We start from the raw sequence: 25,525 nt of genomic DNA on the forward strand, positions 1-25,525 counted from the left end.
GGGCAGGAGAACTGATAGAAATCATCGCAGGCAGGAGCACTATCAGTTCTCCTGCCCGCCCGCCCCTAGCCCTGGCCGAGTGGCATCCCGCACAGGCTGGCCCGCTGCCTTCGTGGGCCGAGTTTGAAGATGAAGGTAAGACTTACTTCAATTTCTTATTTCTTATTGAATTCTTATTACTTTTTGTTTGCAAGGTTTGGTGGTTTGTAAGGCATAGTGGTTTGGATGCAAGCAGGTCCTCTCTGCTTCCCGCCCCTATCCCAGGCTGAATGGCCTCCGATGTACCTACCTGCGCCAATTTCTTTAACTCTCTGCAAGGGTTTTCTGAAGTGGCCTCATATGCTGGCCTAAGTAGATTTGGAGTAACTATTAGCTGGCCAAAGTTGCCTAAATGGGCAGAACTGGCATAGGTGGCTGGTAAAGCACCTTTTTGAGAAAAAAAACGAAACTAAAAAAATCGTAACTAACTCAGTTACACTAGTGCAAATTGATTGGGGTTACTGGGGATTTTTAAGTTACGCCAGAAAAACCAAGTTACTCCAAAAAAAACCGGAGCAACTCCTGGCCAAAATTGAGCCCCATTGGTGCAGAGGCAACATGTCTAATTTATATTACTGCCTTGTGTAGAGAATCAAAGCTCTGCAGATAAGCAAGCACCCAGATGTAGAGGTCTGTACACTAGAGTTGAAATGCCTAGTTATATTTTTGTATTTAAAAAAAAAGATAATGGTCAGCTCTTCCCTAACAATTAGAAAGCTTCAAGCCTCTCAGATGGTCCAAACAATTACTTGAGATCTTTGAATGTTGCTTTAACGCAGTCAGTGCAAAGCCAGTATGATCTGAGGTTAACTCTTTGACATGATCACATGCTGCTTGAAAAATGCAAAGCGTTGTCGATTCAGCAACTTTCTGCATAGTTATGGTACAGATCATGAAGCCAAAATTACCTCGTATTGATGCAAGATATGTTGTATGACAGGCTTATAGAGCATTCCATTTTCAAATTGAGGATTTCACTATACTTAAGTAAGTGATTGTTACCAAAATTAGTACCGTTTATATGTTTTTAAAATGAAATTATGTAATTGTATGTCGCAGTTTTATGTGTTGCTGTTACAGCAGTTGCACTGTATGCAAGCTGTTCCATCTTGGAGGATTAAAACTGATAAAATATTTCACAAATGTAAATAGAATTCGAGCAGAAAGTCACCGAGAAACTGTTGACTGATTATGCTTACATCTGGGTCTTCCAGACTGCCTGCTCTTCAGATGGCACCAGTGTCTCAACTGTGGTGAAATAAATCAGTCTCAAGCTATTAAATCCATGGCAATAAATCAGAGTGTTGTTTTTATAGCCCCTTGTGAAAAATTCACTGGCTATCATTATTATCGCAGCTGCATAAAAGTGCAGCTTGACCAATTAAGCTAGTTGTGGCGGAATACACATTTTTATTCCTTTTTTCAAAAAAAATCTCAGTCAATGTAGTTTTACATCATTCACAAAGCATACCATAGCTTAACTCCATCCCGCCCACTCTTGTTTAAATTGCACACAGCTGCTTAAATTCTGCTGCATTGATTGCTTTGGTCCCTCGGTGCAGCTTCTCCATCTGCACTAGTCTGAGAGACTATTTACAGAAAAAGGGTAGGCTAGCGATTGCTGGGATGGAAAACTAATTTCTCAGCCTGGCTTTTATTCACCTGATATTAAAGATCCCTTCACTCATGTTGGGGGTTGCAGCGAGGTCCTGGATCTCTGCCAGACAACAAAAATTAGTGTTGGTGACAGATGGGCTGTTTTCATTGTAACCTTTCACCTATATTTATAGGAGAAAGGAAACGTGTCAATTCCTAAAGGGGTGTTAGAGAGGCGGTGGTCAGGAGGAGAGACGCAATGGCCAACAATACCACTGTAATTGATCAGGAAAATAGACAGTTTTAAACATAAGAGTTTGGATTATTTCGCAGATCCAGTAACTCTTGAAAGCAAATTATGCCTACAAATTTAGATGAGAGTTCAAATCCAGAACACTACCAAATGATGAATCACAAAAGGAGTGGGTGTGTGCGGGGTGGTAGTTAAATATTGGCTTAATAATCAGGATGATGGTCATTATTTAGGTGGCCATGTTGACTTTTAAAAATGTAGATATATATATATATATTATAGTAGCTCAAATATTGAACAGTACCTAAAGCAGCCATGCAAGTTTTAAACTTAATTTTGGCTACCTGTATCTTTCTTTAGCCACATGGTTTTCAGACTTATTATACGACCATACCTGTTCAAAATCTAAATGCTCAATATCAGTACATCAGTTCATTTTCTAAACATTTTTTTTCATTGCTGGGTATAGGTATTAATATGGTGTGATATTTATAGAGACAATATTTACCCACTGTAGAACACTTTGATTATTCGTCTTGCTTTAATTGTGATGGAGGATGCTAGCAAGCTTTTTCTTTAGAAGCAGCTATTGGCCAGGCAGTAGAATTGTCCCTTTACTGTTGGTCAGCCAATAGGACCCAACTTTGGTATTGTTTCCACATATTAGTGCTGGACTTCAAATACCTCAATTGGAGTCTGAAATCTGGTACAAGAGCAATAATTCTATTCTCTATGAGTGTGTTGGGGAGAATATTTGTTTTAGTATTATCCATCTGTTTGTAAACCCTCTCATTGAATTTTAGCCAACTATGAATGTGATTTACAGAGAGGTCATGGAGGAAACCACACACACAGTTTGTTTGTGTCTGAAAATATTGAGTCATCACAATAGCTTAATTCTACTGGATTTTTTTTTAACAGCCTCTGAATTCCTTTTGAATATCAGCATCTTGAAAACCATCATAAACAACATTGTGTTGCAATTTGGCATCCCAATTACTTTAAAATATAGGAATTATATCATCAAACTTGATCAATAATTTTTTAGAAACGGTATTCCAGGAAGTCATATGCATTCATATTTATTGATATTTAAAATTATTGAATCATCAAAATAAAAATTGATGTGCCTGTTTAATTTAGAAAGTTAATTCACAATATCGTACTCTTAGTTCTTTTTGAAAATGGAGCTATTGCAAATGCAAATCTGTGAAATATAACCTGTTAGCTGAAGTAGCTTTGCCATAGGTACCTACTCGGTTTCAGCGCTTTCAATTGATCCCAAAGAGGTCTGAGCATCTTTTATGGGAGTTGACTCACACTGATGAAATGAAGAATGATATGAATTGTCAAGCTGCTTCATTTCACTACAAGATGTACATACAGAACAGCCGTTATTCATATTCACTTAAATCTTTCAAATCCATTCTGAAAAAACGTCCAAAAACCCAAAATGTGACAGTTGCCTTAAAGGGACCAGGCACTCAAAAGCCACTTCCTTATATCACTCACCACCCATATTCCCCCTACCCTCTTCCAACCTCACTTCCTCCTGCATCCATCCCTGGAATATGCTCCTCCACACCCACTCCCCTCCCCCAAAGTCACTTAATACTGCATTGACAAGCTCCCAACTGCCTAAACATTGGTGTCCATTCAGCACAATACTTCTGCAGCTCAACCACTCCATTTCCTCCACCTTATTGTTTCCCATCCTGGAAATGGCCCCCATCTTTGCTCTCTCAAATTCAAAAGACGTAGACTTGAGAGTATCTAGTGCACAACTGGTTGAGCCATCCATCACTAGATCTGGCTAGGCCATGTCAAGCACTATAGGGCCTCACTTTCTTCTGAAGAATAAAAATAACCATGACTTCTTTTCTCCCAATGCCAACTGTCTTTTTAAACCCGTCTTCCTTGCCACTTTAAAGTGCAAAGAACTCATGAACATCTTTATCTCTAACAATAACTTGTATTTATATAGCGCCTTTAACATAATAAAATGTCCCAAGGTGCTTCACGGGAGTATTATGAGACCAAAAATTTGACAGCAAGCCACATAAGGAGAAATTAGGACAGGTGACCAAAAGCTTGGTCAAAGAGGTAGGTTTTATGGAGCATCTTAAAGGAAGAAAGAGGTAGAGAGGTTTAGGCCAGGAATTCCAGAGCTTAGGGCCTAGGCAATAGAAGGCACAGCCACCAATGGTTGAGTGATTAGAATCTGGGATACTCAAGAGGGCAGAATTAGAGGAGCACAGATATCTCGGGGGGGGGGGGGGGTGTTGTGGGGCTGAAGGAGATTACAGAGATAGGGAGAGGCGAGGCCATGGAGAGATTTGAAAACAAAGATGAGAATTTTGAAATCGAAGCGTTGCTTAACTGGGAGCCAATGTAGGTCAGCGAGCACAGGGGTGATGGGTGAGTGGGACTTGGTATGAGTTTGGACATGGGCAGCCAGGTTTTGGATCACCTCAAGTTTACATAGGGTAGAATGTGGGAGGCCAGCCAAGAGTGCACTGGAATAGTCAAGTGTAGAGGTAACAAAGGCATGGATGAGGGTTTCAGCAGCAGATGAACTGAGGCAAGGACGGAGATGGCGATGTTAAGGAGGTGGAAATTGGCGGTCTTAGTTATGCTGCAGATATTTGGTCAAAAGCCCATTTCAGGGTTGTGAACAGTGTGGTTCAGCCTCAGACAGATGTTGGGGAGAGGAATGGAGTCAGTGGCTAGGGAACTGAGTTTGTAGCGGGGACCGAAAACAATGGCTTCGGTCTTCTCAATATTTAAGTGGAGAAAATTTCTTCTCATCCAGATGTCAGACAAGCAGTCTGACAATTTAGAGACAGTGGAGGGTCTAGAGAAGAGCAATTTTTTTTTTGTACTGGGCGGGCCACAAACTCCTTTGAGTGTGATTTTTTTTTCATCCATGAGTAAATTTTAAAACAACAACTTTTACAACAACGACAGCAACCACTTAAAAGCTTATATACAGTAATGTCATATTGCCACCCCACCGTTTCAAATCATGAGACAATCAAACAAGGTTCTATACAAGTTTAACATAACTTCTCTGCTTTCGAATTCTATTCCTCTAGAAATAAAGCCTGTGTGCTTTATTTGCACTTTCATGGCTTTTTCAACCTGTGTTGATACTTTTAATGATTTGTGAATCTATACCCCTATGTCCTATTGCACCTCTACCCCATTCAGACTCTTAGGGGGTAAAATTGTCCCTCGCCCTGATTGGGGGCGGTAACCTTCCGGGGCCGGGACTTTTATCGCCTGGCTTGGAAGTCCCGCCCCTGTCAAGGAATTGGGCTTTACATCCCTCAAAGGAAGTGGAACGCTGTCTCCGGCGCTCCGCTTCCTTTGAGGGGCGCTCCGGGACAGAAGCGTGGCGCTGAGTCCAGCGGTATACGCTACAACGCCCTTCCCCTTTCATTAAAGGGGAGGGCCGCTACGCACAATCCAGGGCCCTTTGGTGGCCACCACTGGGCCACCAGGGACGCGTGAGACCAGGAAAGCAACCCGGCACCCAAGATTGATGGTGGCCCAGTCCAAGAGTCAGCCGACCAACAAAGATGGTGGTCCGAGGTGCTAAATGCCTCCCCTTTAAATAACACCCTGGGAGCAGATGTCCGCCAGCTTCGCGACCCACAGAGTAATTTCCCCCGCGGGGCGGAAAGGGGTCGGTGCGGGGCAGTGAGGGGTCGGTGTATTAGCCCGTCACTCATGTCACTGTAACAATGACTTCACAAGCAGCAGGAGCAGTGGCTTTCCTATGGTGCTGACGTGCTGTAGGTCCACATAAGTAATTAGAATATTAATCACAATGTAACCAGATAACCAACAACTATAAAGTGTTGTACTTCTTTAGTTCACAGTATTAAAAAGAATTGAACAAAAATGGGTATCCGTATTTCCAATTTCAATCATTTGCATTAAAAAACGTTGCCTTCTTGAACCAGCACACCCACCATGTAACATGTCAGAATGCAGCACTTATTCACAAGTGCAGAAAAACACATACACAATTTGCATTACCGAATTAAAAACAAAAAGCAGGAAAAGCTATGATTTAACAGAATTAAATATTTATTCTTCCTGGACCGGAGAACCAATCAGACGGACTTGAAAATGTTTACTAATATGTTGATGTAGAAGATTAATTTATGAATTTCGCTTCTAATGTTTTTCTCGCAAACATTCTCCACAATATTAATCCCTGCTCTTATCATGAAAAGTGTAATTTAATCACTTCCAAATTAAATAGTGGGAAACGAACTTCATTGTACTCTCAATTTTGAATCATATTTCAAACATTTATAACAGATCAAAATTGTTTAAACAAATTATTTTCTGTGTCTTTCTCAATAAACAAATAGTAGTTTCTTCTAAAGTAGCTTCCTGCAATTTTTATACATCATTACATAACTCATGTTTCTATTAACACTCCACAAAATGTTTAAGAGGAAATCTATACAGGGTATTTACATTATTCCTGGGACTTGTTAGGACGACACTCAAAATAAAATAGTTTGTATTTTTCCCCTTTTTTGGTTCTCTTCCTAAATGTCTTAATGATATTTTTTTTTAAGTCAATAGAAAGTGATGTGTAAATCCTACAAATCCTTCCCACCCTCCCCCTCCTCAACAGCATGGTTACATGTTTGTGTAAAACTACTCACTTTAGTCGATCAGTCAAAATTAAATATTTAGAAATTTAAATTTAAAATTTTTTAAGCCAGAACCTCTTTAAAAGCGTTTGGACTTCAAGACCTGGTTGAAACTTGTTTAGATGAGGCGAAAATTGATTTTTGTTTCTGTTTCTTCCAAAATCACATTCAAAATTTTTTAACACTCATTTTTTGTGAAAAGTTCAATAAAAATCTTTAAATTCTTTCAAATTTCGTTGCAGCTTTGACAAATGTTGCACCAGATTTCTCTTTCCCTCTTCAATGCTGTTGTTAAATATACAACAAAAAATAATAAACTCCAATTCCAAACGGAGCTCAAATAAGAAAATGAAGAAAGTGGTTAAAATTCCTAAGAAGGCGGTGAGCTTATCTATCCCCAGCCTTGGCGATGAGTTGGGATCAGTTTTGGAAAACCTCTTTTTCTGCTGCCATTCCCTCCGTCTCTCACAGACTCTGAGGCACAAACGGGCACAAACTTTTTCCCTCATAATATGATTTAAATAACCCTGATAGACTCTTTGAAAAAGGGGTCAACACCTGGAAAAATGTAACTGGAATTTACCGTGGGACATTCAACATCACTTTCCCGTATTTTTTCTGACTTTAAATAATTTTCTGTATTAAAAAATAAATTCCCATTTTTGTTTCACTGGAGGCCTAAAACTTGTTTTCTTTAGCCTCCTTCCTGTGCCTCCACCTGTGTTATTCCAAAGTGCGGTCGCTGCTCAGTCCCAAGGAACGGATTATACACGTCTGGATCCTCAACCCTCTCTCTCTCCCTCTCTCTCTCTCTCCCTCCCTCCGTCCCCTCTCCATCTCCCTCTCTGTCCCTCTCTATCATTGCATCCCTTTCTCACTGTCCCTTTCTCTCTCCCTAGTCTCTCTCGACCCAGTCACTCACTCTCCCCAGTCTCTCTCTCTCCCCCAGTCTCTCTCTCTCCCCCAGTCTCACAAATGAGTGTCTGAATTCCCAGGACCATTGTGTATTGGGCCCCTCCCCCGCTCTAGCAACTGTCCAGCTCTGTGCGGGGCATTTCAAATAATGTGCACGCGAGCTCGGGGATCAGTGCGCGTGCTACTACCCACATTAGGGGGAACAGTGGTAATGAGGTAGAGCTGGGTATCATCAGCATACATGTGGAAACTGATGCTGTGTTTTGGATGATGTTGCCAAGGGACAACATGTAGATAAGAAATAGGAGAGGGCCAAGGATAGATCCTTGGGGGACACCAGAGGTAATGATACGGGGGCGGAAAGAGAAGCCATTGCAAGTGATTCTCTAGCAACGACTAGATAGATAAGAATGGAACCAGGTGCATGCAGTCTCACCAGCCTGGCTGATGATGGAGAGAAGTTGGAGAAGGATGGAGTGGTCAACCGTGTCAAAGGCTGCAGACAAGTCAAGAAGGACAAGGAGTGATAGTTTGTCTTTGTTACAGTCGTTAAGGATGTAATTTGTGACTTTGCTGAGAGCTGTTTCGGTACTGTGGCGGGGCGAAAACCTGATTAGAGAGATTAAAACATGGAGTTGTAGGAAAGATGTGCATGGATTTGGGGGGGCGACAACACATCCAAGGATTTTAGAGAGGAAAGGGAAGTTGGAGATGGGGCAGTAGTTTGCAAGGATGGAGGGGCCAAGGGTTGTTTTTTTGAGGAGAGGAAGATTTGAGGGAGCGGGGGACAGTACCCGAGGACTGAGAACCGTTAACAATGTCAGCTAACATGGGAGCCAGAAAAGGAAGTTGGGCGGTCAGCAGTTTGGTGGGAATAGGGTCAAGGGAGCAGAATGTGGGTTTTGTGGACAAGATGAGCTCAAAGACGTCAGGAGGGGACATTGGAGAGAAAGTGGAGAAAGATGTGACATTAGGGCGGAGGGGTGGGGGGGGGGGAAGGTGTGGTGCAGTCCTTAGACTAAGGTCGCCAAGACTATTCATTGAGTTGCCTCTGCTGCATTTCCCCCTATTTTGCTGCAACTCCATGTCTGAATCTTTCCAATCAGATTTGGAGATTGATTGATGAGTATGAATTTAAAGTTCAGAGGTCACCAATCTTAGAACAAAATATTGATTATATTAAGCATTCTGTAGGTTTTTCCATAATAACCTTCCACTTAATATTGCATTGGATCAAATACATGTAACTTTTTTTTGAATGGAGGTTTTAAACACATGCAGATCCGTTTGGCTTATCCTCATCTGAACCCAATGGCCCCAATATTTACGGGGAGGGAGCGCAGTTGTGGGGGAATCCGAGAAAGAGGAGGTCCTACCGAATTTAATGGCAGGTCCTCATTGTTATGGTTTTTTTGTTGACTCTAGCCGGCCAGATTTGGGACAGGCAATCGGAAGGGAGCGAGAGGTCGCGGGCCAGGAGATTGGGGTGGTGGGAGGTTTGCTCTAGAGGCTGGTGGGACAGTCCTAATGGCGTGTCCATGGCAGGGTGGGGTCACGTTACACAGTGTTTAATTTTTAACCCCCCCCCGACCCACTCCTGCCTGTTAAAATCCCCCCCAATGTGATGGTGGAGTTTAACCTACAAAATCGTCTTCGTCTCAATATTGTTTTAGAAGTAGCTACTATGTGGAGGATGCCCATCAATTAATTATAAATCCAGCCAAGTAATTTAGACGATTATAAAAGAGTCTTAGATTGAATTGGAGGTATAATTTTAATATGGAACAGATTGTATATTTTTGGTTAAACTCTGTTCCTTCCATTTTGGTGATTTAATTTTGAACCCGTGACGGTGAATGATGTCAATGCTCAGCAATGGAACACTTTCCTCCTTCTGCGTCTGCTGTCGGGATGAAACACTCCCCAAGTCAGGTTCAATTCAACAAGAGTAGAATAGTGCATATGCAGGTAGAGTTCATTCAAGTGCAGAGTGAATCTCCCTGTGCACACCCAGTAGCTCAAATGCTGCTTACAACTGGAGGGAGTGTCAGTGAATGTGTGATTTTGTAACACACCACAGGTGAGTATATTGTGGCAAATGCAAGGTAGTCTCATTGCCAGAGATGCAGAGTTAGCAAACGGGAAGCCCAGCTTGTTTTTACATATTCTATTTCCTTTTCAGTCTGCACGCTCAAGGCACATTCTTCAGATGTAATATTATTTGTTGGTGGTTAAAACATGACTTCCTCGTTAGTATAGTGGTCAGTATCCCCGCCTGTCACGCGGGAGACCGGGGTTCAATTCCCCGACGGGGAGTTTGTATTTTATGTGTAAAATGTCCCATTTTTGAAGACCCACAGCTTAAAAATGCTGATAATTTGCATCTTTAAGACTGAAGCTTAAAAATGTGGAGTGCTTTTGGCGTATTCTTTGGTGATCAGCAGTAAGGTTTATTTTCCTCCAACAGCTGCATTTAGACTCTCTCAAGCGAAGATTAATGACAGGCATCAGCACAGAAAATCAAATGGCTTTCTATAGGTCTCGCAGTCAAGTTGTCACTTATCTCTGAAATATGCAACCATTACTCCCTTTTTTTCGAACATTTACAAGTGAACCTGAACTTGATTGAAAATTACCCATTATATATCAGCATTTTTAAAGCGCTTAGTAACTTTAAGGAAGGACTGGTTTTAAGTGGTTGCTGGAGAACATCATCATCATAGGCAGCCCATCGGAATCGAAGAAGACTTGCTTCCGCTCTAAAAATGAGTCTTTAGGTGACTGAACAGTCCAATACGAGAACCACAGTCCCTGTCACAGGTGGGACAGATAGTCGTTGAGGGAAAGGGTGGGTGGGACTGGTTTGCTGCACGCTCTTTCCACTGCCTTCGCTTGATCTCTGCATGCTCTCGGCGATGAGACTCGAGGAGAACGATACCGATATTATCAACAACAGTTTGACAAGATCTGCTGCTAAACCGAGCTATATTCCTCCTGAGCCCAGATTATCTGAAACTGGCAAAAAGGCAAAAGACCAGCCTGGTATAGGCTTGCAAAGGCAAGTATGCCATTCTGACCAAAGCTCTACAGGAATACTTCATCTTCCAAACAAAAATTCACTGAATAGTCTAGCATATTATATGACTACGGCTACATTGTGACAAGACGGAACTCCTACATGGCAAGCGAGCCCCAGGTAGGCAGAGGAAACATTTCAAGAACACCCCATCCCCATCGACACCTGGGCGTCCCTAGCCATAGACTGCCCTAAGTGGAGGAAGGGCATCCGGAAGGGCGCTGAGCACCTCGAGTCTCATCGCTGAGAGCATGCAGAAAATGAGCGCAGGCAGTGGAAGGAGTGTGCGGAAAACCAGACACCCTTTCCTTCAACAACTGTCTATCCCACCTGTGACAGAGACTGTAACTCCTGTATTGGACTGTTCAGTCACCTAAGAACTCACTTTTAGAATGGAAGCAAGTCTTCCTCGATTTCGAGAGACTGCCTATGATGATGGATGGATGCATCTAGATGGTGAAATACGAATGAAAATCCAGCAAGAACAATGTAAAAGAATAAATTATGTGAACCCATGGTGGCCAGAAGAGAATGTTGCAGCCAAAAGAGCATCTGATGCCAATATTTAGCTGCTTGGATGGAATGTGGCATCTTGCTGCACTGAATATAGTCTGTCTAGTCTGAGCCCAGTGAAATCTGAATTGTTGATTGGCTCGTGTGGGATATGAAATGTATATGGGTGTTCTGAGTTTCAGATTAAGGGATATTGCTAGAACAGTCTAGAAGGAGCTTAAATTGCAACTAATGTGCTATATCTGATCTGGGACTACTGGCACTAGATTTAAAAGGATATATGTTCTATTCACCAGCACTTAACCGTCCTGATAAGCACAGGGAAAACACTAAATTTAAATGAAATGCATAGTATTGAAATCATCGGGTTCAATCACTCCATGGTTCATTTACCACATGCTATTTGCAGTGCAGAATTCCTTGCATGCTGCTCCAATAATTTCCTTTAGCCTCTGAATCCTACACTGGCAATTTCCTTAGCTCCAGCCTCCCCTATTGCCGAGCAACCTAGGTGTCAGTATTAACCCAGCACACAGGTCCTCTCAGTGGCTTGATTAGTGCTCATCTGTCCAAGCCTCGGTCCTGATCTGGCGCCTTATTAAAATCCCAGCACCATTATTCTTTTAGGCCACCTTATAAAGGGCAGGTGGGACCACAATATAAGAACATAAGAATTAGGAGTAAGAGTAAGCCATTTGGCCCATTGAGCCTGCCCCGCCATTCAATAAGATCATGGCTGATCTTCAACCTCAACTCCACTTTCCTGCACCATCCCCATATCCCTTAATATCCAACAACAACAACAACTCGCATTTATATTGCACCTTTAACATAGTAAAACATCCCAAGGCACATCACAGGAGTGTTATCAAACAAAATTTGACACCGAGCCACATATGGAGATGACCAAAAGCTTCGTTAAAGAGGTAGGTTTTAAGAAGTGTCTTAAAGGAGGAAAGAGAGGTAGGGAGGGAATTCCAGAGCTGAGGGCCGAGGCAGGTGAAGCCAATGGTGTCCAACAACATGGCTCGCTAGTGCTGCTTTACACCCCCCCCCCCCTCCTCTGGCACGCACCCAAGACCTACCCAGTGGCATAGCTGCCTGTTGGAACGATTTTAATTAAGGGACCCTGCCCAGACCCAGGAAAGCAATGATCACTGGTGCTCATTGTGCCCCACCTCTGTGCGGCTGAGGAATTTCTCAGTCTGTGTGGGATGACCTGGACCCAGGTACTAAAACAGAAAGTACATTGACGAAGGGTCATCGACCCAAAACGTTAACTCTGCTTCCTCTCCATCGATGCTGCCTGACTTGTTGAGATTTCCAGCATTTTCAGTTTTTATTCCAGATTCCAGCATCCGCAGTGTTTTGCTTTTATACATTGTACCACAAGAGCCCTTGGGAGAATTTTGATCTGTTCTTAAAAAAAATGATTTAACATCTTAAAATTGCAATGCCCCATAATATTTCACAGTACTTATTGAGTCGATTCATATCTCTAAGAATTGACGTCCAAATATTAAAAATTTCACTAGGGTCAGCAAAATTGTTCATAAGCATAGACTTACTGTCAATCAAATTGGCAGCTGTGGAACCCATGCAGTCAGTTGTAATGTTTTACTCACAACTGATGTGTAGAAGTATGCAAACTAGCTGCAGAGTTATCCTAGATCCCTCATCAGCCTACCAATACCTTGGGGCAGAGTTTGTGCTTTAGGTGTAATCGGCAATACAACCACAAATTGCACCCAAAATTGTACCCGTCTTGAGAAGTGTTTTTTCTCGTGTTTCCGCTCAAAGTAATTTTCATATCGGCGAATGCAAAATCTGCCATGAACCAGCGCAATCCGGCAACGTTTAAAAACGTAACTGAAATAAAATAAATTTTTCTTTAAAAATTATTCCTTGATATATTTAAGAATGGTAACGGTACAGTTAGATTAATACAGCTAGAAATGGGTATATCACAAAAAATAAGCATTTAAAATCACTGTCGCTCCACCTGTGAGTAACCCGATTTTAAATGACTGAAAATGTCTTTACAAAGGTATATAGCACTATTTGCTATTCGGATACAGTAGTCAGTTTAATAGTAAATTTAAAACTCGCTTTTAAAATGTGCCTATGAGTATCCTTGTGCCCAAAAGAACCAGCTTAATTTTTAGAGCCTTCACGAAAGCCTGCAAAAAGGGGGGAAATAAGCGGAAACTCTCAATGGTGATGAATTCATCCTGGGATTGTGGCCAGTTTTGTGGGCGGGGCCAGCTTCTCGCACAATGTTTATTAAACCAGCGCAAAAGATCGCAGCAACTGAAGTTGCGCTGAATGTAATTTGCACTTAAAATATTCTTTTGCACGAGTTATGCATATTTCGGGCGAATTGCACCGGAAAAACCACTGCAACCGAACGGAAACTCTCCCCCCCCTGATGTCACCCCTCACCATCCTTCTCGCCATTCTGCAGTGATGTAAGACACCTCAAATGAGTTGCACGAATCCAGTGCAGGAATCAGTGCATTTGTTGTGTCACTTCGCGATTTACGTCTCTAACACTGATCTCTGCACCCATAGCTTGAGTTCAAAGAACTAACATGTGTCTAAAACACCCAGACAATAGACTAGCCCAACCATCTATCTACATGTTTATAAAATGTACAAAGTTGCTCCAAAATTGTTTTTATTTTTAACACTTAACTTTATAGTTGGATATTTTTCATTTTGGTTGTAATCCTTTTTGTAACTAAAACTTCAATAGGTATAAAGTGAATCTGGAGCAAGAAGTCATGCAATGAGATTTTTTTGATGTGTTGCATTTTTATGTTTTAATTTGGCTATGGATTATGTACCACACTTTTTCTTATGGGCCCTTACTATGAACTGACTTTTGCCTGACTTAATCAGATTAGTTTTGACGGAACTAGTAGTTAGGCTGCGGTCACTTTAAGGCCACCATGCAACATAATAGAAATGACATTAATTTGTTGCGATTGCGAACATATTTCATTCAAGTATTGTTTATGAAGCTTAAATAGCCATAGGCTTTGACTGTCACTTATAGTTAAGTACAACTAGGGTACAAATCCATGCCAAGGTCAAACCATTGTCAACAAGACTGCTTTCTTAAAATATTCATTAGATATTGAAAGAGATAAAACTGAAAGCATTTCTTCATAGTTGCCACAATTAAGCAGGTGTAATTTTTCTTGAAACATTTTCAGTGCTAATTAATGAAATTTGACAGTGCTTCCTTGTCATCTGCACTACACAGACGCTACTTACAAAAGAGATTGGCAATAAGTAGCAATGTGTTTCTGAATACACTTTTATGCTAGTCTGGTATTAAGACGAACTTCAATTAACTATTAGTCATTAATGCCAGTTAGAAAAACAGGAACTGAGTAATTCAGCCACGAGTAAATCTACCATCCCTCAAAATGTTCCCACTGATAACCTCCCTGATGTTTCTTACAACAGTAAAAAGTTCCTAATTGCCAGTTATTGGTTCTGTTAAAAACAGAATGGGTCTCTTCCTATACAGCATTGACCATGTAAAGGGAATTATTTTTCTTTGTGAGTTTCGCAAGATTTTACTTTGTTTTATAAAATTACAATGCTTGTTACCCATTTTATCAGCACTAGATCAGGCATTGGCTTGGCATGGTCACTCCTTCCAACACTGGTTAACCCTGCCTCAATCACTTGCTGATACCAGTTCACAATTGTAACATCAAATTGAAATTTCACTGACTCATGTGACACTGTTTTTCATAAGCACATGATTTTATTTTTGATTTTCAACCCTTCCCCACCCCCAGGAATCTCTGTCCCTCCTACTTTAGGACTATGGTCCTGATCCAACCAGGGATATCCCCAGACCCCAATGTTGCCCGATGTGAAGGACGCTTCTAACTTCAATTAAGTTCCTCAATGAAAGTGGTTATCAAGCAGAACGAAACTGACTTCCCCAACTTCTCTGGAGACAAAGAAGTGATTTACAGTCCCGTTCCTTTTTACTATCTGGTGTTGTGGGGCTGATTCTGTGGTACCGTTGCTGCTCTTTACGCACCATGAGTATACTGATCTGATCTCTCCCAAGTTCACAAGGCCATTTAGATGATCAGAATATGCTCCCTGTACACACTGGCCCAAGTTCAGCTGATGGAGGGGGACAAGATATCACACACATTTAAAGAGGCCACTTATCTTTACATGGAGAGGCAAAAATTCTTTCAGTCTTTAGGAAGGCTGAAAATAATTTTAAATAATTGTCCGCCTTTCCAAAGACTATGTTAATCCCAAGAAATAGGCGGGTTTGGGTCGAGTGGGAGGTTAAAATGGTAGAGGTCTGAATCCCGACCACAACTCACCTCCAAAACATCCACTTCCAGTTTTACCAGAGGCAGGTCGGGGGGTGGGTGGCCAACCCATTCCCAGGAGATGGATTGGCACTTTATATATTATAATGTGGCTGTGTGCCTCATTTTGAATCTCTATTTTAGATTTAACTCTGGGCTGCTGGGTTTCCTGGGCCTCGGGGAACCTGCCATCTAAAGGAAGGCAGGGACTGCTGGATCCAGGAGGTAAGGGCTTTTCCTCTTACCTGTTGGATCCAGCATTCCTGCCTCGCTAATCCCCATGATTGGACACTCCACCGACCTACCCCATGAGGCCTCTAACCCTCCCCCGCACTCGAGGTCTCCGATCTCCGGTCTCCAGTCACCCCCTCTGATGCCCGGCCCTGGACCCCCGCCCCTGATTCCCCAGCCCCTCCAGCCTCTGATCCTCTGCCCCCAGTCCCCTTCCAGCATCCTATCCCGGCCATCTTCTTGCTAATTCGCACCAAGTCCCGTTCACCCATCATCCCTGTGCTCGCCGACCTACATTGGCTCCCGGTTAAGCACCGCCACGATTTCAAAATTCTCATCTTGGTTTACAGACCCCTCCATGGCCTTGCCCCTCCCTATCTCTGTAATCTGCTCCAGCCTCACAACCCCCCGAGATGTCTGCGCTCCTCAAATTCTGCCCTCTTGACCATCCCTGATTATAACTGCTCAACCATTGGTGGCCGTGCCTTCAGCTGCCTGGGCCCTAAGCTCTGGAAACCCCTCCCTAAACCTCTCCGCCGCTCTTTCCTCCTTTAAGATGCTCCTTCAAACGTACCTCTTTTCTGCCGTAATTTCTTCTTATGTGGCTTGGTGTCAAATTTATTTGTTTTGTCTTCTTTTCTTAGGCAATCCCTTGGAGTCGAGGATGACTTGCTTCCACTCTAAAAAGGAAATCTCAGGTAACTGAGTCCAATGTGGGACCTAAAGTCTCCGTCGCAGGTGGGGCAGACAATGGTTGAAGGGATGTTGGCTGAAAGGACAGGTAGGTGGGGTGCTTGAGTTGTCATATGCTCCTTCCGCTGTTTGCACTTGGCCTCTGCTTGCTCCCAGCACAGAGACTCGAGGTGTTCAGCGCCTTCCCGGATGCTTCTTCCCCACTTTGAGTGCTCTTGGGCCAGGGAGATGTTGCACTTTTCAAGGAGGTTTGAGAGTGTCCTTGAAGCGTTTCCTCTGACCACTTGGGGCTCGCTTACCGTGTCGGAGCTTCGAGTAGAGCGCTTGTTTTGGGAGTCTTGTATCAGACATGCGGATGATGTGGCCCATCCATCGGAGCTGATCGAGTGTGGACAATGCTTCGATGTTGGGTATGTTGGCCTGAGCGAGAACACTGATGTTGGTGCGCCTATCCATCAATGGATTTGCAGGATCTTGAGGAGGCAGTGTTGGTGGTACTTCTCCAGTGCTTTGAGGTGCCTGGTGTACATAGTCCATGTATTTGAAGCATATAGGAGGGCGGGTATCACTACTGCTCTGTAGACCATGAGCTTGGTGCCGGGTTTGAGGTCCAAGTCTTCAAACACTCTCTTCCTCAGGTGACCGAAGGCTGCACTGGCACACTGAAGGTGGTGTTGGACTTTTTCATCGAAGTCTGCCGTTGTTGACACTGCTGTGAAGCACCTTGGGATGTTTTACTACGTTAAAGGCACTATATAATTTAAAGTTGTTGTCTGACACCCCCCGCCCTCTCCCCCCCCCAACCCGATCCTGGCCTTACGACGCCTCCCCCTCAATCTCCAATCCTCTCCAATCCCAGCCTTCTACCCCCACCCCTACAATCCGGGTTTTCCGATCCCCCGCCGATCCTGGACTCTGATCTTCTTTCTGCTCCGCAGCTGCAGTTTACTGCTCCCCAAATTAAGCTAAGAAAGTTGTCTTTGATCACTGGCAAGTAATTGTACTAAGGTCCGCAACTGTGGTTTGGTGCTTGCTGGCTTGCCTCCTTTTATCCTGAACATCATCATCATAGGCGGAATCGAGGAAGACTTGCTTCCACTCCTGAAGTGAGTTCTTTGGTGGTTGAACAGCCCAATATGAGAGCCACAGACTCTGTCACAGGTGGGACAGATAGTCGTTGAGGGAAGAGGTGGGTAGGGTTGGTTTGCCGCACTCTCTTTCCGCTGTCTGCGCTTGATTTCTGCATGCTCTCGGCGTTGAGACTCGAGGTGCTCAGCGCCCTCTCGGATGCACTTCCTCCACTTAGGGCAGTCTTGGGCTAGGGACTCCCAGATGTTAGTGGGGATGTTGCACTTTATCAGGGAGACTTTGTAACGTTTCCGCTGCCCACCTTTGGCTCGTTTGCCATGAAGGAGCTCCGAGTAGAACACTTGCTTTGGGAGTCACGTGTCTGGCATGCGGTCTATGTGGCCTGCCCAGTGGAGCTGATCGAGTGTGATCAGTGCTTCAATGCTAGGGATGTTAGCCTGAGTGAGGACGTTGATGTTGGTGCACCTGTCCTCCCAGGGGATTTGTAGGATCTTGCGGAGACATCATTGGTGATATTTCTTCAGCAACTTGAGGTGTCTACTGTACATGGACCATGGTGAGCCATACAGGAGGGCAGGTATTACTACAGCCCTGTAGACCATGAGCTTGGTGGCAGTTTGGAGGGCCTGGTCTTCAAACACTCTTTTCCTCAGGCGACCGAAGGCTGCATTGGCACACTGGAGGCGGTGTTGGATCTTGTCGTCGATGCCTGCTCTTGATGATAGGAGGCTCCCGAGATATGGGAAGTGGTCCACGGTGTCCAGGGCTGCGCCGTGGATCTTGATGACTGGCGGGCAGTGCTGTGCGGTGAGGACAGGCTGGTGGAGGACCTTAGTCTTACGGATGTTTAGCGTAAGACCCATGCTTTTGTACTCCTCAGTAAATACGTCGACTATGTCCTGGAGTGCTGCCTCTGTATGTGCGCAGATGCAGGCGTCATCTGCGTACTGTAGCTCGACGACAGAGGTTGGGGTGGTCTTGGATCTGGCCTGGAGGTGGCGCAGGTTGAACAGGTTCCCACTGGTTCTGTAGTTTAGTTCCACTCCAGCGGGGAGCTTGTTGACTGTGAGGTGGAGCATGGCGGCAAGAAAGATTGAGAAGAGGGTTGGGGTGATGACTACTTCAACCATGACATACTATATATGAGGCACTCTTAAAAACAAATTTGAGTTAAAAAAAATTGGTCCCAAAAGTTTTTTTCAGATAAAAATATTAATAAACATTTTAGTAATATGGAAAATGTCTAACAAAAAACACTGAAAAAAGCTGCAAACATTGTTAAAAAGCTGGATCACTTTAAAAGCAGCTTTTACCATTATGCTTCCATTGGTCCCATTTCAAATAAGTGCACAAGGAAATAAAGCAAGTATGGGGCAAATCACAGAGTGAAAGTAGTAATTCGGGGCCAGAATCCCTTCTGTCCATTCTCTGTAATTAAACTGTAAATGATTGTCCAAAGAATAATTATGATTTTGCTACAAGCTGCAAAGGAAATATTTTCCCCTCTGTTGGTTTGATTTATAAACATTGAAGTCAATTAATCGACTTCATCTTATCATGTGAAATTAGATAGAAAGTGACTGTTAAGAGTCTGTAGTTTGCAGAGCCCAAATTATTATGCAACAGTGCTGTATGCCCCAACCTTTCCACCTCAGCAGACAGTTGCTTACATTCTATTAAACCATTTTCAGTCTTTTCCTGGCTTGTTCTGCTGCTTGTCAAAGCTGTGTTTCTTCAAGTATGACCCTCTAATTCTAGATGAACTTATTATCATTCCTGCCACTGCTCCCTGCCCTGGTGCTGTTTATTCTGGTTTCATTTGATGGAGCTCGCTGATATGATAGTGAGTCCTGTAGTCACAGACTGAACCTTTAATGAATCTGGCCTCCAGTTGACTGCAGAACCATGTGTTCCCAGCCTGCTAATCATCCATCTGCACCAACCATAACATTCTTTAAATTTATGACAAAGAATCCTCTTTTACCAAGTCCGAAGGGCATATATCACAAATAAAACATACTGGGGGTCACCATTCACCACAAACTCAACTGGACCAGACAAATACCGTGCTACTAAAGCAGGTCAGTGTTTGGGTATTCTGCGGCTAGTGACTTATTCCCCAAAGGCTCTCCACCACCTACAAAGGCACAAGTCAGGAGTGTGATGGAATCATAGAATCATGGATATCTACAGCATGGAAGGAGGCCATTTCAGCCCATCGTATCTGTTATGCCCTTAAACACTACAGCAAATCAACACGAGGCACATACTGGAGACAAGGTCATTCTGTGACCTGTACCTTTATTCACAGGACCAAGAAGTGATGAGCCTGTGTGGGACCTCCCTTTATATATCTGGATGACCAGGTGAGGAGTGTCTCCCACAAGTTCACCCCCTGTAGTCAAGGTGTGCATTTCTCAGGTGTATACAGTGTACAGTGTTGTTACATAAAGGTTACAGTTATGTGAAGCTACAAACATGACATCACCTCCCTCCAACGTCTTTGGGTCAAAGATTGAGTCTTTCAGGCGGTCGATGCTCTCTCGTGGAGCGCCGCAGTTAGGGCTCTGGTTGTTGAGCCTTGGCATGCGTCTTTGTCACCTGTGGTGATTCCGGCTCGTCTGGGCTGACCGCAGGGACTGTGCATGCTGCTGACGGTTCGTGTTGCTCGTTCACTGGCAGTGGTGTGGGCAGCATCTCATGATTTTCCTCAGGTTCCTCAGTGTCCATGCTGAACCTTTTTTTTTTACTTGGTCCAGATGCTTGCGGCATATTTGCCCATTGTTGAGTCTGTCGACTATGACCCTATTCCCCTCTTTACCAATTACAGTACCCTCCAGCCACTTGGGCCCCACAGCGTGATTAAGAACAGGGTCATCGATTTCTATCCATCTCCCCATTGAGTTACGGTCGTGGCACTCATTTTGGGACTGGCGCTTGCCCTCAACAATGTCTGACAAGACTGGGTGAATGAAGGACAGCCGAGTTTTTAGTGTACGTTTCATGAGTAGTTTCGCTGGCAGGACTCCCGTGAGCGAGTGTGGTCGGGACCTGTAGGCCAGCAGGAGGCGCGATAGACGGTATTGAAGGGAGGGTCCTTGAATCCGGAGCATGCTTTGCTTTATGATTTGGACCGCACGTTCCGCCTGGCCATTGGAAGCCGGCTTGAACGGCGCTGTCCTGACATGTTTGATGCCATTACCCGACATGAACTCCCAGAATTCATAGCTAGTGAAACACGGGCCGTTGTCGCTAACTAGGATGTCCGACAAGCCGTGGGTCGCAAAGACCGCATGCAGACTCTCCACTGTGGTGGATGTCATGCACGAATTCAATATGATGCACTCGATCCATTTCGAGTACGCATCAACAACAATGAGGAACATTTTTCCCATGAACAGGCCCGCGTAGTCTATGTGAATACGTGACCATGGCTTGGTGGGCCAGGGCCACGGGCTGAGTGGGGCCTCCCTGAGGGCATTGCCCAGCTGGGCACACGTCGTGCACCTGTGAACACAGTGTTCCAGGTCTGCATCAATTCCCTGCCACCATACATGTGACCGGGCAATGGCCTTCATAAGCACGATGCCTGGGTGCTCGCTGTGGAGTTTCCTGATGAATACTTCCCTACCCCTCTGGGGCATGACTACCCGGCTGCCCCATAGTAGGCAGTCGGTTTGGATGGAGAGTTAATCCATCCGTCTGTGAAACGGTCTGACTTCTTCAGGGCATACTCCGTGTGCGGGCGCCCAATCCCCAGTCAGGACACATTTCTTAATCAGAGATAGGAGGGGATCTCTGTTTGTCCAGGTTTTGATCTGGTGGGCTGTAATGTGGGAGCCTGCACTGTCAAAGGCATCGACAGCCATGACCATCTCCGCACTTTGCTCTGCTGCCCCCTCAGTGGTGGCCAGTGGAAGCCTGCTGAGTGCGTCAGCGTAATTTTCGGTGCCTGGCCGATGCCGTATGGTGTAGTCATACGCAACCAGCATGAGAGCCCATCGCTGTATGCGAGCTGACTCATTGGCATTGACAGCTTTGCTGTCGGACAACAGGGATGTTAATGGCTTGTGGTCCGTTTCTAACTCGAACCTTCTGCCAAAAAGGTACTGGTGCATCTTTTTCACCCCATAGACACATGCGAGTGCTTCCTTTTCAATCATCCCATATCCCCTTTCTGCTTGGGAGAGCGACCTGGAGGCATAAGCCACAGGTTGGAGTTGGCCCTCAGCATTACTCTGCTGCAACACGCATCCAACCCCATAGGATGATGCATCGCATGTCAAAACCAATTTCTTACAGGGTCAATAACTTATTTAGAACAAAGCAGGTTCCGCACCTGATCGAAAGCCCGTTCCTGACAGACCCCCCAAAACCAATCACAAACCTTACGCAGGAGCATGTGTAGCAGCTCCAGCAATGTGCTTAAGTTCGGTAGAAAGTTCCCGAAATAGTTCAATAGTCCCGAAATGAACGCAAATCTGATGTGTTGCCGGGCCTGGGCACGCGACGGATCACCTCCATTTTGGATTTGGTGGGCCGGATCCCGTCTGTGGCAACCCTCCTGCCCAAAAACTTGACCTCTGGGGCCAAAAACACACACTTGGACTTCTTTAGTCGCAGGCCTACCCGGTCCAGTCGGCGTAGCACCTCCTCCAGGTTGTGGAGGTGTTCCTCGGTGTCTCGACCCGTGATGAGGATGTCGTCCTGAAATACGATTGTTCCGGGGATGGATTTTAGCAGGCTTTCCATGTTCCTCTGAAAGATAGCGGCTGCTGAACGAATGCCAAACAGACACCTGTTGTAGACAAACAGCCCCTTGTGCATGGTGATGGTGGTCAGTAGCTTAGATTCTTTGGTGAGGTCCAACTTGGTGAACAGCTTGCCGCATGGCAAAAAGATCCTCCGCTCTCGGAAGCGGATATTGGTCCTGAAGGGACACTCGGTTGATGGTGGCCTTGTAGTCGCCACAGATCCTGACCGAGCCATCCGTTTTTAGAATGGGGACGATGGGGCTTGCCCAGTCACTGAATTCAACGGGCGAAATTATCCCCTCTCTTAGCAACCTGTCCAACTCACTCTCAATTTTCTCCCGCATCAGATACGGTACAGCTCTGGCTTTGTGGTGCACTGGTGTGGCGTCCGGGGTGATGCGTATCCTTACTTTGGTGCCTTTGAAAGTCCCGACGCCAGGTTGAAATAATGACTCGAACTTTAGTAGAACCTTTGAGCATGAACTTCGCTCCATAGATGAAATGTCGTGCACATCCCCCCATTTCCAGTTCATCTCAGCTAGCCAGCTCCTCCCCAAAAGCACGGGACCATTTCCCAGGACAATCCAGAGTGGCAGCCAGTTCTGAGATCCATTATGTGTGACCACCAACATTGCACTGCCTAGCACTGGGATGATCTCTTTGGTGTACGTCCGTAATTGCATTTCAATGCGTTCTAGTTTAGGTCTGCTAGCTCTGAGTGGCCAAAGTTTCTCTCGAATTGTTGGACACTCATAAGTGACTGGCTGGTTCCTGTGTCCAGCTCCATGCGTACTGGGATGCCGTTTAACAGTACTCTCATCATCATAGTTGCCGTTTTTGTGTATGAGCTGTGGATGTTTGCCACCTGGACCCGCTGAACTTCAGCATCCATTGCTGTGTCCCAGGCATACCCCTGTCTTGCAGGCCCCTCTTGTGGTTCATCCACTTCGTAAACCAGCCTCGCTGCGGGCTTCCTGCACATCCTGGCTAAATGTCCACTCAAGTTACAATTTCTGCAGATGAATTGTTGAAACCGGCAGGTCTTCGCAGCATGTTTGCCCCACACCTCCAGCATGAGCTGAGATTGTTGTGAACAAAAGAGCTGTTACCAGGCATTCCTCTCTGATTGTCTCTTTGATTACTCTTAGGCACTCTGTTTGTGGGTGTCAATGGTCCCATCCCGGGACGTATTATCCCTTGTGATGGTGTAAATGTCCGTTCAACCTGCCATTGTCTCTGTTGCGGGCCCACCCTAGAGTCAGTTACTGCCTGGTTGGTGTCGAATTGCCCTTGCCTGCCTGCGGGGTTCTGAGTCGCGTTTACCATGTTAACTCCTTGCTCCATCGCCACGTTGGGAGCAGAGTTGCACGCGTATATGATCTTGGTTTCCTCCTCCCCCGCCATGAAGGTTTGAGCCATCAACGCTGCTGCTTCCAAGGTCAAGTCCTTGGTCTCAATTAGCTTCCTAAAAATCCCGGCATGTCCAATGCTCTCAATGAAGAAATCCTGTAACATCTCCCCCCTGCAGGCGTCTGTGAACTTACAGAGGCTGGCCAAGCACCGAAGATCCGCAACGAAGTCCGGTCTGCTCTGCCCTTCCCGACGTCAGTTGCGTATAGAATTGGTGACGGGCCATGTGTATACTACTCACCGGTTTGAGGTGCTCACCGATCAGTTTGCTGAGCTCCTCAAAGGTCTTGTCCGCCGGCTTCTCAGGTGCGAGCAGGTCTTTCATCAGCGCGTACGTCTTAGGTCCACAGCTGGTCAGTAGATGCGCCCTTCACTTGTCAGCCGCTGCCGCTCCCAGCCAGTCCTTCGTGACAAAGCTGTGCTGGAGCCTCTCAACGAAATCATCCCAGTCCTCACCAACACAGTACCGTTCCTCCGTGCTACCGGTGGCCATTCTCTTGAGTCGTTGATTCCCGTTTCTCGTCGCCAAATGTTGTGTCCTTACATACTACAGCAAATCAACACGAGGCACATAAGGGTGACAAGGTCACTCTGTGGCCTGTACCTTTATTCACAGGACCAAGAAGCGATGAGCCTGCGTGGGACCTCCCTTTATATACCTAGATGATCAGATGAGGAGTGTCTCCCACAAGTTCACCCCTTATGGTCAAGGTGTGCATTTCTCAGGTGTATACAGTGTACAGTGTTGTTACATAAAGGTTACAGTTATGTGATGTCTGTGCCGGCCTCTCTATTAGCCTGGATCTTTCTGTGGTCATCTGTATATTAGCATTACATCTCAGAAAATTCATCTTGCACCCATTCTTTCCAACCACCAGGGTAATGTGAAGTGCTCTTGTAGCCCACTGATATGAGAGCAGCTAAAGCCTTCTTTCTCATGATTCCTGCCAGACATAAGATGCAACCACTGACTATACAACATTGCATCCTGGGATCACGAGAAAGAACTTGCCTTTACACAGCACCTTTCATGACCTTAGGACGTCCCAAAGTGCTTTAGAGTCAATAAAGTACTTTTTGAAATGTGTTTACTATTGTAATGTAGCACAGCAAGATCCCACAAACCTCATCATCATAGACAGTCCCTTGGAATAGAGGAAGACTTGCTTCCACTCTTAAAACGAGTCCTTAGTTGGCTGAACAGTCCAATATGAGAACCACAGTCCCTGTCACAGGTGGGACAGATAGTCGTTGAGGGAAAGGGTGGGTGGGACAGATTTGCCGCATGCTCTTTCTGCTGCCAGCACTTGATTTCTGCATGCTCTCGACGATGAGACTCGAGGTGCTCAGCGCCCTCAGGGATGCACTTCCTCCACTTAGGGCAGTCTTTGGCCAGGGACTCCCAGGTGTCAGTGGGGATGTTGCACTTCATCAGGGAGGCTTTAAGGGTGTCCTTGTAACGTTTCTTCTGCCCATCTGGGGCTCGTTTGCCGCGAAGGAGTTCCGAGTAGAGCGCTTGCTTTGGTAGTCTTGTGTCTGGCATGCGGATAATGTGGCCTGCCCAGCAGAGCTGATCAAGTGTGGTCAGTGCTTCAATGCTGGGGATGTTGGTCTGGTCGAGGACGCTAATGTTGGTGCATCCGTCCTCCCAGAGGCTTTGTAGGATCTTGCGGAGACATTGTTGGTGGTATTTCTCCAGCAACTTGAGATGTCTACTGTACATGGTCCATGTCTCTGAGCCATACAGGAAGGCGGGTATTACTACAGCCCTGTAGACCATGAGCTTGGTGGTAGTTTTGAGGGCCTGGTCTTCAAACACTCTTTTCCTCAGGCGACCAACGGCTAAACTGGTGCACTGGAGGGGGTGTTGAATCTTGTCGCTCTTGTTGATAAGAGGCTCCTGAGGTATGGGAAATGGTCTACGT

At 45.1% G+C, this 25,525-nt stretch overlaps 1 long non-coding RNA gene and 1 other non-coding gene across 3 annotated transcripts in view; both read left to right on the forward strand.

Moving 5' to 3' along the window:
* LOC139280668 (uncharacterized) overlaps nt 1-25,525 on the forward strand; it is a 237,155-nt gene that overhangs the window by 14,749 nt on the left and 196,881 nt on the right. For both annotated transcript variants that reach the window (XR_011596736.1, XR_011596737.1), the window contains exon 3: nt 16,299-16,352. This is a non-coding gene — a long non-coding RNA (uncharacterized lncRNA). The remainder of the gene's footprint in view (nt 1-16,298; nt 16,353-25,525) is intronic.
* trnad-guc (transfer RNA aspartic acid (anticodon GUC)) lies at nt 9,724-9,795 on the forward strand. The gene has a single exon. It is a non-coding gene; the product is annotated as a tRNA-Asp (tRNA).

The sequence above is a fragment of the Pristiophorus japonicus genome, chromosome 15 (assembly GCF_044704955.1).
Source record: "Pristiophorus japonicus isolate sPriJap1 chromosome 15, sPriJap1.hap1, whole genome shotgun sequence".
NCBI classification, from domain to species: Eukaryota; Metazoa; Chordata; class Chondrichthyes; family Pristiophoridae; genus Pristiophorus; species Pristiophorus japonicus.